General features: G+C 38.4%; 1 protein-coding gene across 2 annotated transcripts in view; it reads right to left on the bottom strand.

The window, feature by feature from the left end:
- The window catches only part of LOC144972465 (serine hydroxymethyltransferase-like), a 38,408-nt gene extending 26,571 nt beyond the window's left edge, over positions 1-11,837 (bottom strand). Inside the window, exons 1-3 of one of the 2 annotated variants that reach the window (XM_078913661.1) lie at positions 11,571-11,837; positions 10,612-10,775; positions 8,021-8,156 (exon numbers count right to left, since the gene is read on the bottom strand). The gene's annotated coding sequence lies outside the window, so the exon portion shown is untranslated. Of the gene's footprint in view, positions 1-8,020; positions 8,157-10,611; positions 10,776-11,073; positions 11,196-11,570 lie in introns of those variants that run through there. The other variant, XM_078913662.1, reaches the window with a different exon arrangement.
- Positions 11,838-12,111: the final 274 nt, after the last annotated feature.

Raw genomic sequence — 12,111 nt, forward strand, 5'->3', positions numbered from 1 at the left:
CCAAAGAAAAACAGCAAGACGCATCACAAACACATTCGATCCTTTCTCAAGTGCGTCTGAAATATCACAACGGATTGGCCTTGAACCTCTGGAAAAGAGAAGAAAGATAGATAAACTTAAATTGTTCCACACAGATCTACTACAAAAATTCGTGCCTTAAACTTCCAAACGACATCAAAGATATCGGCACAAGAAATACGAGGGGACACACAGCAAGAGTAACCATCCCAACATCAAAAACAGACGCCCACATGTATTCGTTTTTTCCCTTCCACGGCCCGACTATGGAATAGCCTCCCAGCTGAAGTGGCTGAAAACGGTTGCCAACATGCCTTCACGCGATTGCTGGAGTTCACAACGTGACTTTTTAATCTATGTGGTTTTAGTATTATGTGCAGAGTTTTAGCAAGTTTAAAATGTAAAACACTACAAACTGTGGAGTGATCCTCGACAATATTGGAGGTTTCCACAAGACGAAGAAGAAGATAGTAAAAAGTTCAAGAATTACAATTAAAGCATCCAAGAATAAGGCAGACAAAGGGAATTGGTTCGAAAGGGAACAGATGTAGATTCCAAGAGCACACTATCAGTGTACTTAAATAGAGATCACCTAAAAGTCTCATCCAAACACAAGCACAGGTCCCCACTAAGAGGAATACACTCAAATGTTAACAAATCATATATAATACATAGATAAAACATAATAGAGTAGATAACAGAGAAATTTACAAGGAAAAAATATCATCTCCCAAAACTAACTATACATTTGACTGTTTCCCTCCCAGCCAAGGTATCTGGCCAGGGCCAGGACAAAACCAAGTAATCTCATTCCAAGACAAAGACAGAAAGCATGCTGGATTGGAAAACAGACTTAGGGGGATAGAAGACATAGTATGTACCTCCCTGCCCGCTATGGGAGGTCAGGATCCCCACCCAGATAGATAGATGGATAGATAGATAGATAGAGACAGAGAGAGAGAGAGAGGGAGAGAGAGAGGACATATTATTGCTACGGTAGGTCTGTTAAATCAGCACACCTGAACTGAGCGGGTGAGGGTCTTGGAGCTAATGGCGAGCTTCCCCAGTGTGTGATATGATCGCACCGCTGCTTATTATTTATAAATCTATGACAATACCCAACTTGCTTTTTTCTATGTATCTAAGGGAAAAGACTCGATTTTTTTATGGCTTTCATCCAGTCCGCCTGAGTTGTGTCCTATTATAAAAGACGTGTCAAAGTCAAACAGCTGTTTGGTCCAAGTTAAGATTAAATGATTGGATTGTCTTCTGTAACGTCATCGTGACATCAAGGACTCGGCTGGTTCAATTAGTATAGAACCCGTTTCAAATTCGAAAATGCATGCTTCGATTCTATTCCTTTTTTTTTTCTTTTTCTTCTGACCTTTATAATCCTACAACATTGAATGGGTAGATGGGTCTGTTATAGTTATAGCTATTGTGGAAGGCACATTGTAATATGTACTGTTATTTCATTTGAGGGATCTCTAGCAATTGTTACTTTCGGTTCAGTGATACAGAAACTAATATTAACTTCGACTTCGAGCTATACATAATTATTGATTCTTTCTTTTGGTAATAACCGTAAAAAAGATCATTCTTTTCATGACATTCTCCACATTGGGAAAATAAAGGCCACAGAGGTTTCAGGTCAATTTTGCTAGAGCACCCAATTTACATACAATCAGAACTGGGTGCATTCTGGGTCAACTCCCATCCCTTCCATCAACAGTGATCAAGAAACTGGGTCAATATTGGCGCTGTTGGAAACTGCTCTTGGAATAAGATTACTTGGTTTTGTCCTGGCCAGCGATAGATCAGCGTCCTTTTCGTCTTTATTACAATGTTGTAATCAATTACTGTCGGTTCTGTGCCGCATGTAGCCTATACACAATTAATATATCGTAGAGAGACATAGGGAAGGGAGGAGGAGAGATTGATGCATAATATGGCAATAATCACTGTGTATCTTATAAACAAATTTACCATTTACAAAGATAGATCTTAGTCCCATAAAGTGTAGGTCAAAGTTTCATAGCATGCGGCTATATGGTCTAGTGGTATGACACTCGCTTTCGGATTGGAAGGTCCTGGTTTCAAGCCTCGTTTGCACAAAGTTGAGTCCTTGGAGAAGGCTCTTTACTCACATTCTCTCACCTTACTCGGGTGTAAAATGAGTACCTGGCCACTAACAGCATTGTCTCTGTCCGAATAAAAATTGGTATATCGCCTAACAGTAACAGGCGACATGTCCCCCGTCCTGAATGTTAAATGTTGCTGTTGGCCAGGGTCACCTTGTAAAGCGCTTTGAGCACGTTTAATGGATGTTGCTCTATATAAAAGCTCAAAAGCCTGCACTCGCTCGGCCTCCGTTATACGGCCGACCCTAATGTATCATCACCACAACTTGCACTTATTTGCAGGTCGGATAACCCGAATGTTTCAAAGTCAAAGGCTTATTGTTGTAATGGAAATACTCTCAAACCATCGCAAAATTGTGTCCATTAAATGTTAAATCAAGCCCCATAAATGCGTTTGGCTATCAGACCTGCAAATTATATGTACACGTCGCCTCATCACCAACACGCTAACCCTAAAAAAATGTTTTGTCGATGTTTCATACTCTCCTCTCATCTCCATTACAGTTACAGGACCGACCGCTGCCAAGCAGGCAATGAGGTTAAAGTTTAAAGGTTCACAGTGGAATTGTTATTTTCAACATGGAAAAGAACCTGCTTGTTGTACGTGGGTAAAAGACATACGGTCTCGGTCGGTCGGTCTCTCGGTCTCTCTCTCTCTCTCTCTCTCTCTCTCTCTCTCTCTCCTCTCTCTCTCTCTCTCTCTCTCTCTCTCTCTCTCTCTCTGCTCGTGCACATGTGCTTATGGGTGTGCATGTGTGTGTGTGCGTGTGCGTGGGTTCATATGTTTGCAATAATGTCTACAAGTATCTGAACAACCGAAGCAAGTCAGTAGTGTCTAGTGGTGAAGCAAAAGCAACTGTGTTCAACGACTGGATGAGTGACAATGTTAGCATAGTAACCGGAGAAACAATAAGATAAGAGGCGCGTTTATTGATTTTGTTTTTAAGGGTTTTACGACACTTGCAACACATTTAGGTCATATCAGCGCCAGTAAAAAGGAAGAAAATGGGATCGTAAAAAATTATAGAATAGAATTCCAATTACTTAAAGCACCCAAGAAAAGGTAAGCCAAAGGGGAATTGGTTCAAATAGGAAACAGATGTAGATTCCAAGAGCACACTATCAAAGTAGGTACTTAGTTTGCGATCACCTTAAACTTAAAGTCTCATCCCGACAAAAGCACAGGTCCCCACAAAGAGGAATACACCCAAATGTTTACAAATCATATATAATATGTAAACAAAACATCTTACAGTACATAACAGAGAGATGATTTACCAGGAAAAAAGTATCAACTCTCAAAACTAACTATACATTTGACTGTTTCCCTCTCAGCCAGGGCCAGGACAAAACCAAGTAATCTTATTCCAAGACAAAGACAGAAAGCAATTGGAAAACAGTTACAGGGGGATAGAAGACAGCAAGTACCTCCCTACCCACTATGGGACCGTTCACAATTGACTTTAGTTGACAAGGGGGAAGGGGGGGGGGGGGGTCTCCCAAAAGTTGATGTCAACCATGCTTTTAGGACAAACTACTGCAAAATATTTCCACAGCGTTTCTTGCCACCTCCTGTTCCAGTCAAAGCGTATTCTGGTGGCCTCAAGATAGATTCCACTGGTCATTTCAAAAGTCTGTTTCATATTCAAAATTTGGAAAGCATGAAACCGTCATGCTTTGATGAACACTGTCCCTCCTTGAGCGAGAATGTGTCCTTATTGCACCAAGTACCATTCAACATTTAAAAGAATGAATACTCACAAGAGAGTTTGTAGAAAGAAAGATGTGTGTATGCCAGTGGGTGAGAAGATGAAAATGATAACGATGAAGATGGTGGGGGGGGGGGGGGGGGGGGGGGGGGGGGGGCAATTTCTGCCAATATTTGGTTGACATCAATTGTGAACGGTTCCTATGGGAGGTAGGGAATCCCAACCAGGGCGCGTTTATTGACATGGTGAAATAGTACAAATGTGTTTTCTCAATGTGAATTCTCTCTCTCTCTCTCTCTCTCTCTCTCTCTCTCTCTCTCTCTCTCTCTCTCTCTCTCTCTCTCTTCTCTCTCTCACACACACACACACACACAAACTTATTTGTGTGGCTAGTTGGTCTAATGGTATGACATTCGCCTTTGGATCGGAATGTCCAGGGTTTAAATCCTGCTCTGTGGGACGCATAATTGAGTCCTTGGAAAAGGCTCTTTATTCACATTCTTTCACCATACTCGGATGTAAAATGAGTAAGTGGCCGTTAACAGTGTTGTGTCTGAAAATAGATTGCAACATCGCTTAACAGGAGGCGTCATATCTCTTCCTACATGTTGCTGTTGGCTAGGGACCCTCTGTAAAGCGCTTTGAGCACATTTAGTGGATATTGCCCTATATAAAATCCCAATTTTTTTTTTATTCCCTCCAACATTTTAAACAATCTTTTCCCCCAAGACTCTCAACCTAAACTTGACAACACAAAAGTTAATTAAATAAAAATAATAAAATTGAGCTTTATATAGAGCAATATCCACTAAATGTGCTCAAAGCGCTTTATAAGGGGTCCCTGGTCAACAGCAACATTTAACATGTAGGACGGAACATGACGCCTGTTAGGCGGTATTACAATTTTTCGGACAAAGACAACGCTGTTAACGGCCAGGTACTCATTTTACACCTGAGTACGGTGAGAGAATGTGAGTAAAGAGCCAATACCAAAGCCTCAACTATGCGCCGAGCACGAACTCAGGACCTTCCGATCCGAAAGCGAGTGTCATGCCACTAGACCACATAACCGCACAATGCTACCAATCATCTCCAAACGGTATGCTGTTGGAGTGAATTTGGTTAAAACGGTTAATTAGAATTTGAATTAAAATAAAGATAATTAATTATGCCTTCACATAGGAGAGAAAGTTTTGTTTCCTAAACTTTTTAAATAAAAAAAATCTTATGTCTCATTTTGACATAAAACTATTTTTTCTTCATCTTGTTCATAACGACATAATAACAGACCAATTTAATAGGTCACAATTGTCAGTTCCCTTCTTGGATCAAAACCATGAAATGTTATGATTTGTCTTTCTTTTTTTCTTTTGTACTACATCTAGAGATCAACGATACATGTTATACAATAACATTGATGCTTTGCGTGTATCCAAAAATACTCACAAATGTCCTGTGTTATACTACAGGTAGTATGCGCTTGGCTAAGAAGCTTACACCATTGCCATCCGGAAGTATAACGGAGCAACACACACAAAGCTGTGTAACCTTAAACATTTATAGCCTGATTTGAGCACATTTAGTGGGTATTATTATGTGTAAGCTCGTTTTAATTGTTTTAAAAATTATTATTAAAGATGGCTTCCGATAAACACTGCTTCCATCAAAACAAAATTAAGATGTCACCAAGTGAAGATAAGTGTACCAGTGCAACAGCTTGTTGTCTGTTTAGTTTCGATCAGTTGAATGACGAATGACGCCAACCATAGATTTCTTTATTATGTTGGCAATGGAATTGATTTTAGTGTACTGGCCCATTAAGAATTAAAACAAAACAAACCCCCCCCCCCCCCCCCCCCCCCCACCAAAAAAAACAACAAACATAACAAAACAAACAAAAAAACAAAACAGAAATAAAACCCCAAAACAAACAACAACAAAAAGCAAACCAAAAAGACTCCAACGCCGCCCAAAAAAGAAAACAAAAAACAAACAAAACACGACACTTTTTGGCCTTGAAGACAACATATGACATAGTTGATGTATATATTTTCCCCTCAATTTAGCTAGGCCAATAGTAATGTGGGTAAAGTGTCTCGCTCAAAGATCATATGCTGCTGTTTAATGCCTTAAAAAAAAAAAAACAAAAAAAAACGAAACAAAACAAAACAAACAAACAAACAAACTGATAATCAAAATAATATTAAAATTTCCATATCGCAATGATTAATACTAATTTTGGCGAACAAATTATCCTTTAGAGTAGGTCGCCCCAAATCAGTAGGTTTTTCTGTAACTCAGATTCTAACAGCTCTAATCACACATTGGTTCAACTGAACTTTCCACTGTTTGATTATCTCAATTATTTGATGTGCTCTGAATGGTTTGATGTAAATACATGTGAGGTATTATCGGTTGATCTCGTTAAGAAAAGGAAAATAAATCACCATACCCCCTCCCCCCCAAACCCAGCATTAATCCATAGTCATACAACCAAATATATATTTTTAAAATTTCTATGAGAATGATGTGGTAGAATTTCGATTCCAGTTTATTTTAAAAAGAGGAATATGGTATGGACGTTTCAGATGTCCCCTTTAAGAAATGACAGACACATTAGAAATGGTTATTGAGACATATCAAAGCATGTAGCTTAACCTTTAAATTTAATCACATTTTCGAACTCATCCATACCAAAACCGATAGGTCAAAGTTAAAAGTCCCTCTGTGGACTGTTGGATATTTGAGTCATTGGAAGGGTTTCTGTACTCATAATTTCCATACTGAGGTATAAAATTAGGACTTATTGTCTATTGAAATAGGCTGCATTTTTCACCCTGCATGTCTGGTGTTACTATAGGTTTTGAACTCCTTGTTGGTCTATCAAAATCGCGTTTAGTGGATACAGCTTTGTATAAATGCTCACATTTTGAAATAAATGTAATCCTTTGGATTCTTAAAAATAGTTAAAAAATCAATGGCCAAATTTAGTTTGACATAGAAATAAATAAAACCAAAATAAAAGCCTAGGCATGTCCATTGGTCCTCACCACACCCACAGTCGCGATTATCTTCGATGCACAGAGTTGTGACTTACTGACAAGACAAGACTTGGATTAACCATTCAAATTTGGGGCCAGGCATGTACGGTTTAGTGATTTACGATTGCTATCCAGTTAGAGGTTTGTTTTTTTCTCTGTCATAGGCATTTTAAGTATGACCGGTGTTTTATTTGAAATCCAGACCTTGCCATGCGTGTATCCTGCTACATAGAGACTGGGTAGCCTGCATATCCAATACCTACATTTTGGATATGCAGATTAAGACTCTGTCACCAGTATATCTTTGCCCTTTTTTTAAAAAGGTAGATGCGAGGAAGGGAATTGAAGAAAACATTTATGATTTCCTTTCTCGTGAACCCGAGAAAAGTATTTAAAATAGAAATTGAAAGAAATTGCTGAAGGCAGCAAGTTGTTTTAACTTCAGACAATCTATTTTTTTTCAGGCGATTAAAATAAATTTATCACATATTCATAGAATCATCTTGAATTCACTTTATCATTGATTTTATAAAATATTCTCATTCTTTTCATGCTTTCTTTTTATTTCCTAGGCTCCTCTCATTGGTGAGAAGGCTGTGCCATTTGAAACATCTATCAGTTGGCACTGCCAAGGACGATAAATCTTGACCCCCTCTTAAAAGAAAGACCATGTCTAGAAAATGTCTAGCTGAAAGTGGGGAAATAACCCTCAGGACAGATCCCCCATATAATTCTTAAGTGCAAGGTCAGCTAATGGTGACTGGCGTCGACTTTTGCGATTTTGTGTGTTACACAAAAACGAACTTGTTCATCCAAAGGATTTACCCTGATTTTACATTTGACGTTTTTTCAAAATATGGCAAGGACTGTTCTTGTTATTCTTTAGGCAGCAGATTATTATTTAATTATTATTATTAGTATTAGTTATTATTAACATTGTTATTACTTTTATTATTATCATGATCATTACCATTATTCTCCAAGTTTGATATTCTATGATCATATTATTTGTTATTATAATTTCATATCAATGTCAAGGTATCTCCCAAAGTTTCCACTTAGTAAAAATTATACAATTTGTCATTTCTGTTATGTGATATTAAAGTCGTACCTAAATTTGGAACAACCCTTTGTTCATTTTCTTTGTTATCAGTCTCCTGTTGACCTCCTCAGTATCCATAGGTTCTGGTGCAGATCCATTTTCGTGGTTGGTCACTTCAGAATTAAGTGTTCTTTCATGTCCCTCTCTGAAAAACAAAATGTAAACATTTCTGACGATGTGTTTATGGACTTTGTGGTCTTGTGTTAAGACATTCTCCACCAGACTTGTAGGTCTCTGGTTTGAGTCCCACTCAAGGAATCACAAAGCTGAAACTTTGGAAGTCTCTTTGCTAACATTCATTTATCACACTCAGGGGGTACAATGAGTATGTAGACTGGACATGACGCCAATAAGGCGCTATTACTATCTTTTATGGACTTTGCGGTCTTGTGTTAAGACATTCTCCACCAGACTTGTAGGTCTCTGGTTTGAGTCCCACTCAAGGAATCACAAAGCTGAAACTTTGGAAGTCTCTTTGCTAACATTCATTTATCACACTCAGGGGGTACAATGAGTATGTAGACTGGACATGACGCCAATAAGGCGCTATTACTATCTTTTTAGTTTACCACACAGGTAGTTTTATTAGTGCAGTTATGTGGTCTGGAGGTATGACACTAGTATTCAAACCAAAAGGTCCTGGGTTCGCTTCCTGAGTGGTGCCACCCATAGGTGGGTGTAAAATGAGAAACTGGTCGTTAACAGCATTGTCTCTGTCCAAAAAAAAAATTGTAATATTGTTTAACAAGAGTCATGTCTCGACCTACATGTTAAGTGTTGCTGTCAGCTAGGGACCCTCTGTAAAGCGCTTTGAGCATGTTTAGTGGATATTGCCGTATATAAAAGATCAAGTTTTGTTTTTTTTATGATAAGAAAAAGTAAGTCAAGAGCTATTTCCAAGGACCCAACTATATTGCACTCAGCCACAGAGGGACTCAAACAAGTCAGAATGTCATACCCCAAGATCTCAAACCTTTGAGTTTGAGAAAATAGCATACATCAATGATAATAAATCCTCACAATCTGGTCCACATTAAGTGGTATGTGCTTTTGTAAAATTAATCTGATTAATATTTGACACAAAATTATGTGGTTCCGATAGCTCAGTTGGTAAAGCACTCGCTTCACATGCAAAGGGAACTGGTTCGATTCTGGCCCCAATGTCTCTTGCTCACACAGTGGTGGCTGGCCTGGACTTGAGTCTTGAGGAAAGTACTTTGTGATACACCAACATCTCAGCAGAAGGATGGCATGCACTGAAGAAATAGAAACTGGAATAAAATCTGGTATACATTGGTCCTTTGGCTCTGAAACACTACTTTTTTTCCTTTTATCATTTTTGGTGGTCATGGACATTTTTTTGTTCAACTTGATGAAAATCAGACACATTGATCAACACTATCAATATCGCCCTTAAAATTTTCAAACAGTACAACAGGGTTCAACTAATTTACCTGAACCTGCTATCTGATTTGTTGAATTCAAGAAGCAAATGTTATTAAACGAAGTGGCAATTCGGACTCGTCTGAATAGTCTCCCTTGGTTATTCAAACTGCAATGTGCGTGCGGATACAGAGGGTAGGATGACACAATGTGGGCAGTAGGCAGAGGTGGGAACTGATAAAGAAATAGAAAAAGAGTTTAGAAGAAATTCTGTTTTGCCCATATCACAATGATTCAGCTGATACCCCTACTTTGGACTGTAGAAGGATTGTTGCCTGTCTCACACTATCACAATTTTTCTTTGTCCTGATTTTATTTGGACATCATATTGTGTTGTTAGAAAAGCTTTTGATTTATACCACAGTTACTTTGACTCTTAATCTATGATTTTGTCATTCTCGTCAAATATAGCAGATTTACTATCTGCTGATAGTTACTAACATCGTAATTTTGATTTGCATTAATTTTACGTAATTATCAATGATCAAAATATTTTTTAAAAAATAATAATATATATATATAAATATACTGCCACAGAGACTTCTATTCAGATTGAGTATGAGTATGAGTTCATCGTGTAGAGGGCCGGTGGCCCGTTGATGGTCTTTGGATCGGTCTCCACCAACTTGTCGAGGTCGAAAGGCTGGCTTCAATGGGAAATCGGTGCTGTATTTTAGATCCTGCAGGAAACTGTCAATTTGGCTTTTAAAGCTGTTTATGCTTGGCGCTATAACTGTAACTTTTTTTCAGGCAGGCTATTCCATGTCTCAACAATTTGCTGACTAAAGAAATTTTTTCGGATGTTTAAACGACAATTTTGTTTGGCAAGTTTAGAACAGTGGCCTCTTGTTCTTTTGTCCTTGTTAAATGTGAGGCAATATTCTACGTTTACTTTGTAGAGACCGTTGGTCAATTTATAAGTTTCAATTAGATCTCCTCTTAGTCTTCTGTACATGAGGCTAGGGAGGTCTAATGCTCTGAGTCTATCTTTGTAACTGAAGTTTGAAATTTCTGAACAATCGTTCGATTGTACATGCGCATTGGAATTTGAGTCCGAATAGCCATGGGAGACTATTCAGACTCGAGTCCGAATAGCCGCAGCCGTCATTAAATTAATACGAAAACACATTGAGAAGAGATAACAGTCAAAAACTCACCCAGCTACCAATCCCTGATCAGAATCCCTCACCCTTTGCTTGGTGTTAATTTTGTTCTTGGCATTGGACATTGAGTTTCGAATCAATAACTTAGCTGCACGAGTTCTCGGCCATGATCTCGGCCATGATCGGGGAATCTTCTAGAGCTCACCATCTGTTAAATGCTGCAATTTGAGTTGGAAAGATACAATGAAATTATTTGACTTGACAGCTTCAGTACAAAATGTCACTTCACTGTTATAACAGTAACGGTTTACTGTCAACCTGTAGTCTATCTATCTATCAAAAGATAAATATAAAATCTACCGTGGCCGTGAATTCGTGAATTGATATTGAATTGCTTGTCATAAATATAACTCGGTATTCTGGTCTTGTGTAGCCTCCATGATGATGGCCGGTGATCACGGAATTACTAAGTTACAACTAGATATTAAATTATTAAAGTATAAAAATATATTTTACCTTGTTTAGGTCTAGTGGAACTAGATAGAAGGAGAATGAGAGATGGGGATGAGAATGGGCGTTAGATTTAGATCGAGAGTTCTCGTAGGCTTAAAATGAGCCAGCTAAGTCTGGGACGAGGCAGAGCGGAAATAGGGATGACCCAGACCATCATTCAATGATTCATTCCCATGTCAACCTCGGCTATGACCAAAAAATATAATTCAATGTAAATAAGAGGTAAACATCGTATCTACGTGTCTTAATAATAAATGAATGGCTGAACTAAAATATTCTCTAAGTCTCTAACTCTAAGACTAAGATCTTTCGTTCGACTAACTTCATTTCAGTCCAGTTACGACTTATAGTTACTTCTTCATCAATGTTGAATTTGATTGATTAGACCAACCACGTGAAAAGAGAGAAATTTTGTTTACCAAAAGAATCATAAAACAATCTGGCAAAAAAATCGATTTTCATATGATACTGATTTGTTGAAAATTTTGTTCAATATCAACTTACCTTAGAACAACGGTCCTGTGAGTACTGTGAGTGTGAGGGCGAGGCAAGCCCTGATCCAGCGCTTGATAAAAGGAAAAATTGGTACGCCTCCCGATCTCTCTGGATATCGACTGTCGTCGCTGTCACAAAGGCCCCATTGACACTTTTTACCCATCTTTTCTTTAAGAATTGTGCACCAGACTAGGTCTAAAACGACACAGACAATACTATTGTAAACAACCAGCTCGCCATGTCCGTGGGTCTCTGACCTCTGAGGGTGTGTCACGAATCTCGTGTTTTGATTGGTCAAAAATCTACCGGTTAATAACTGCCACCATCCAATCGAAATGTGATATTTTGTAAATTTACATAATTGTGTTTGTGTTTTCTGTCTCCTGACGAAGGCCAAGGGCCGAAACGTTGTTTGTTTTGTGTTGTTCCCTTATATATGAGTCGCATATACTCACTTTATTAAAAAAAATTTCTCTCCAATGAATGAACACTTTGCTACGACACGCGAAGTGACTTGACGTCATGACGTCCTACCACAAGGTCAGT

Source organism: Berghia stephanieae, chromosome 5, assembly GCF_034508935.2.
Source record: "Berghia stephanieae isolate SIO BIC M18660-M18661 chromosome 5, UCSD_Bste_1.3, whole genome shotgun sequence".
Classification (NCBI taxonomy): domain Eukaryota; kingdom Metazoa; phylum Mollusca; class Gastropoda; order Nudibranchia; family Aeolidiidae; genus Berghia; species Berghia stephanieae.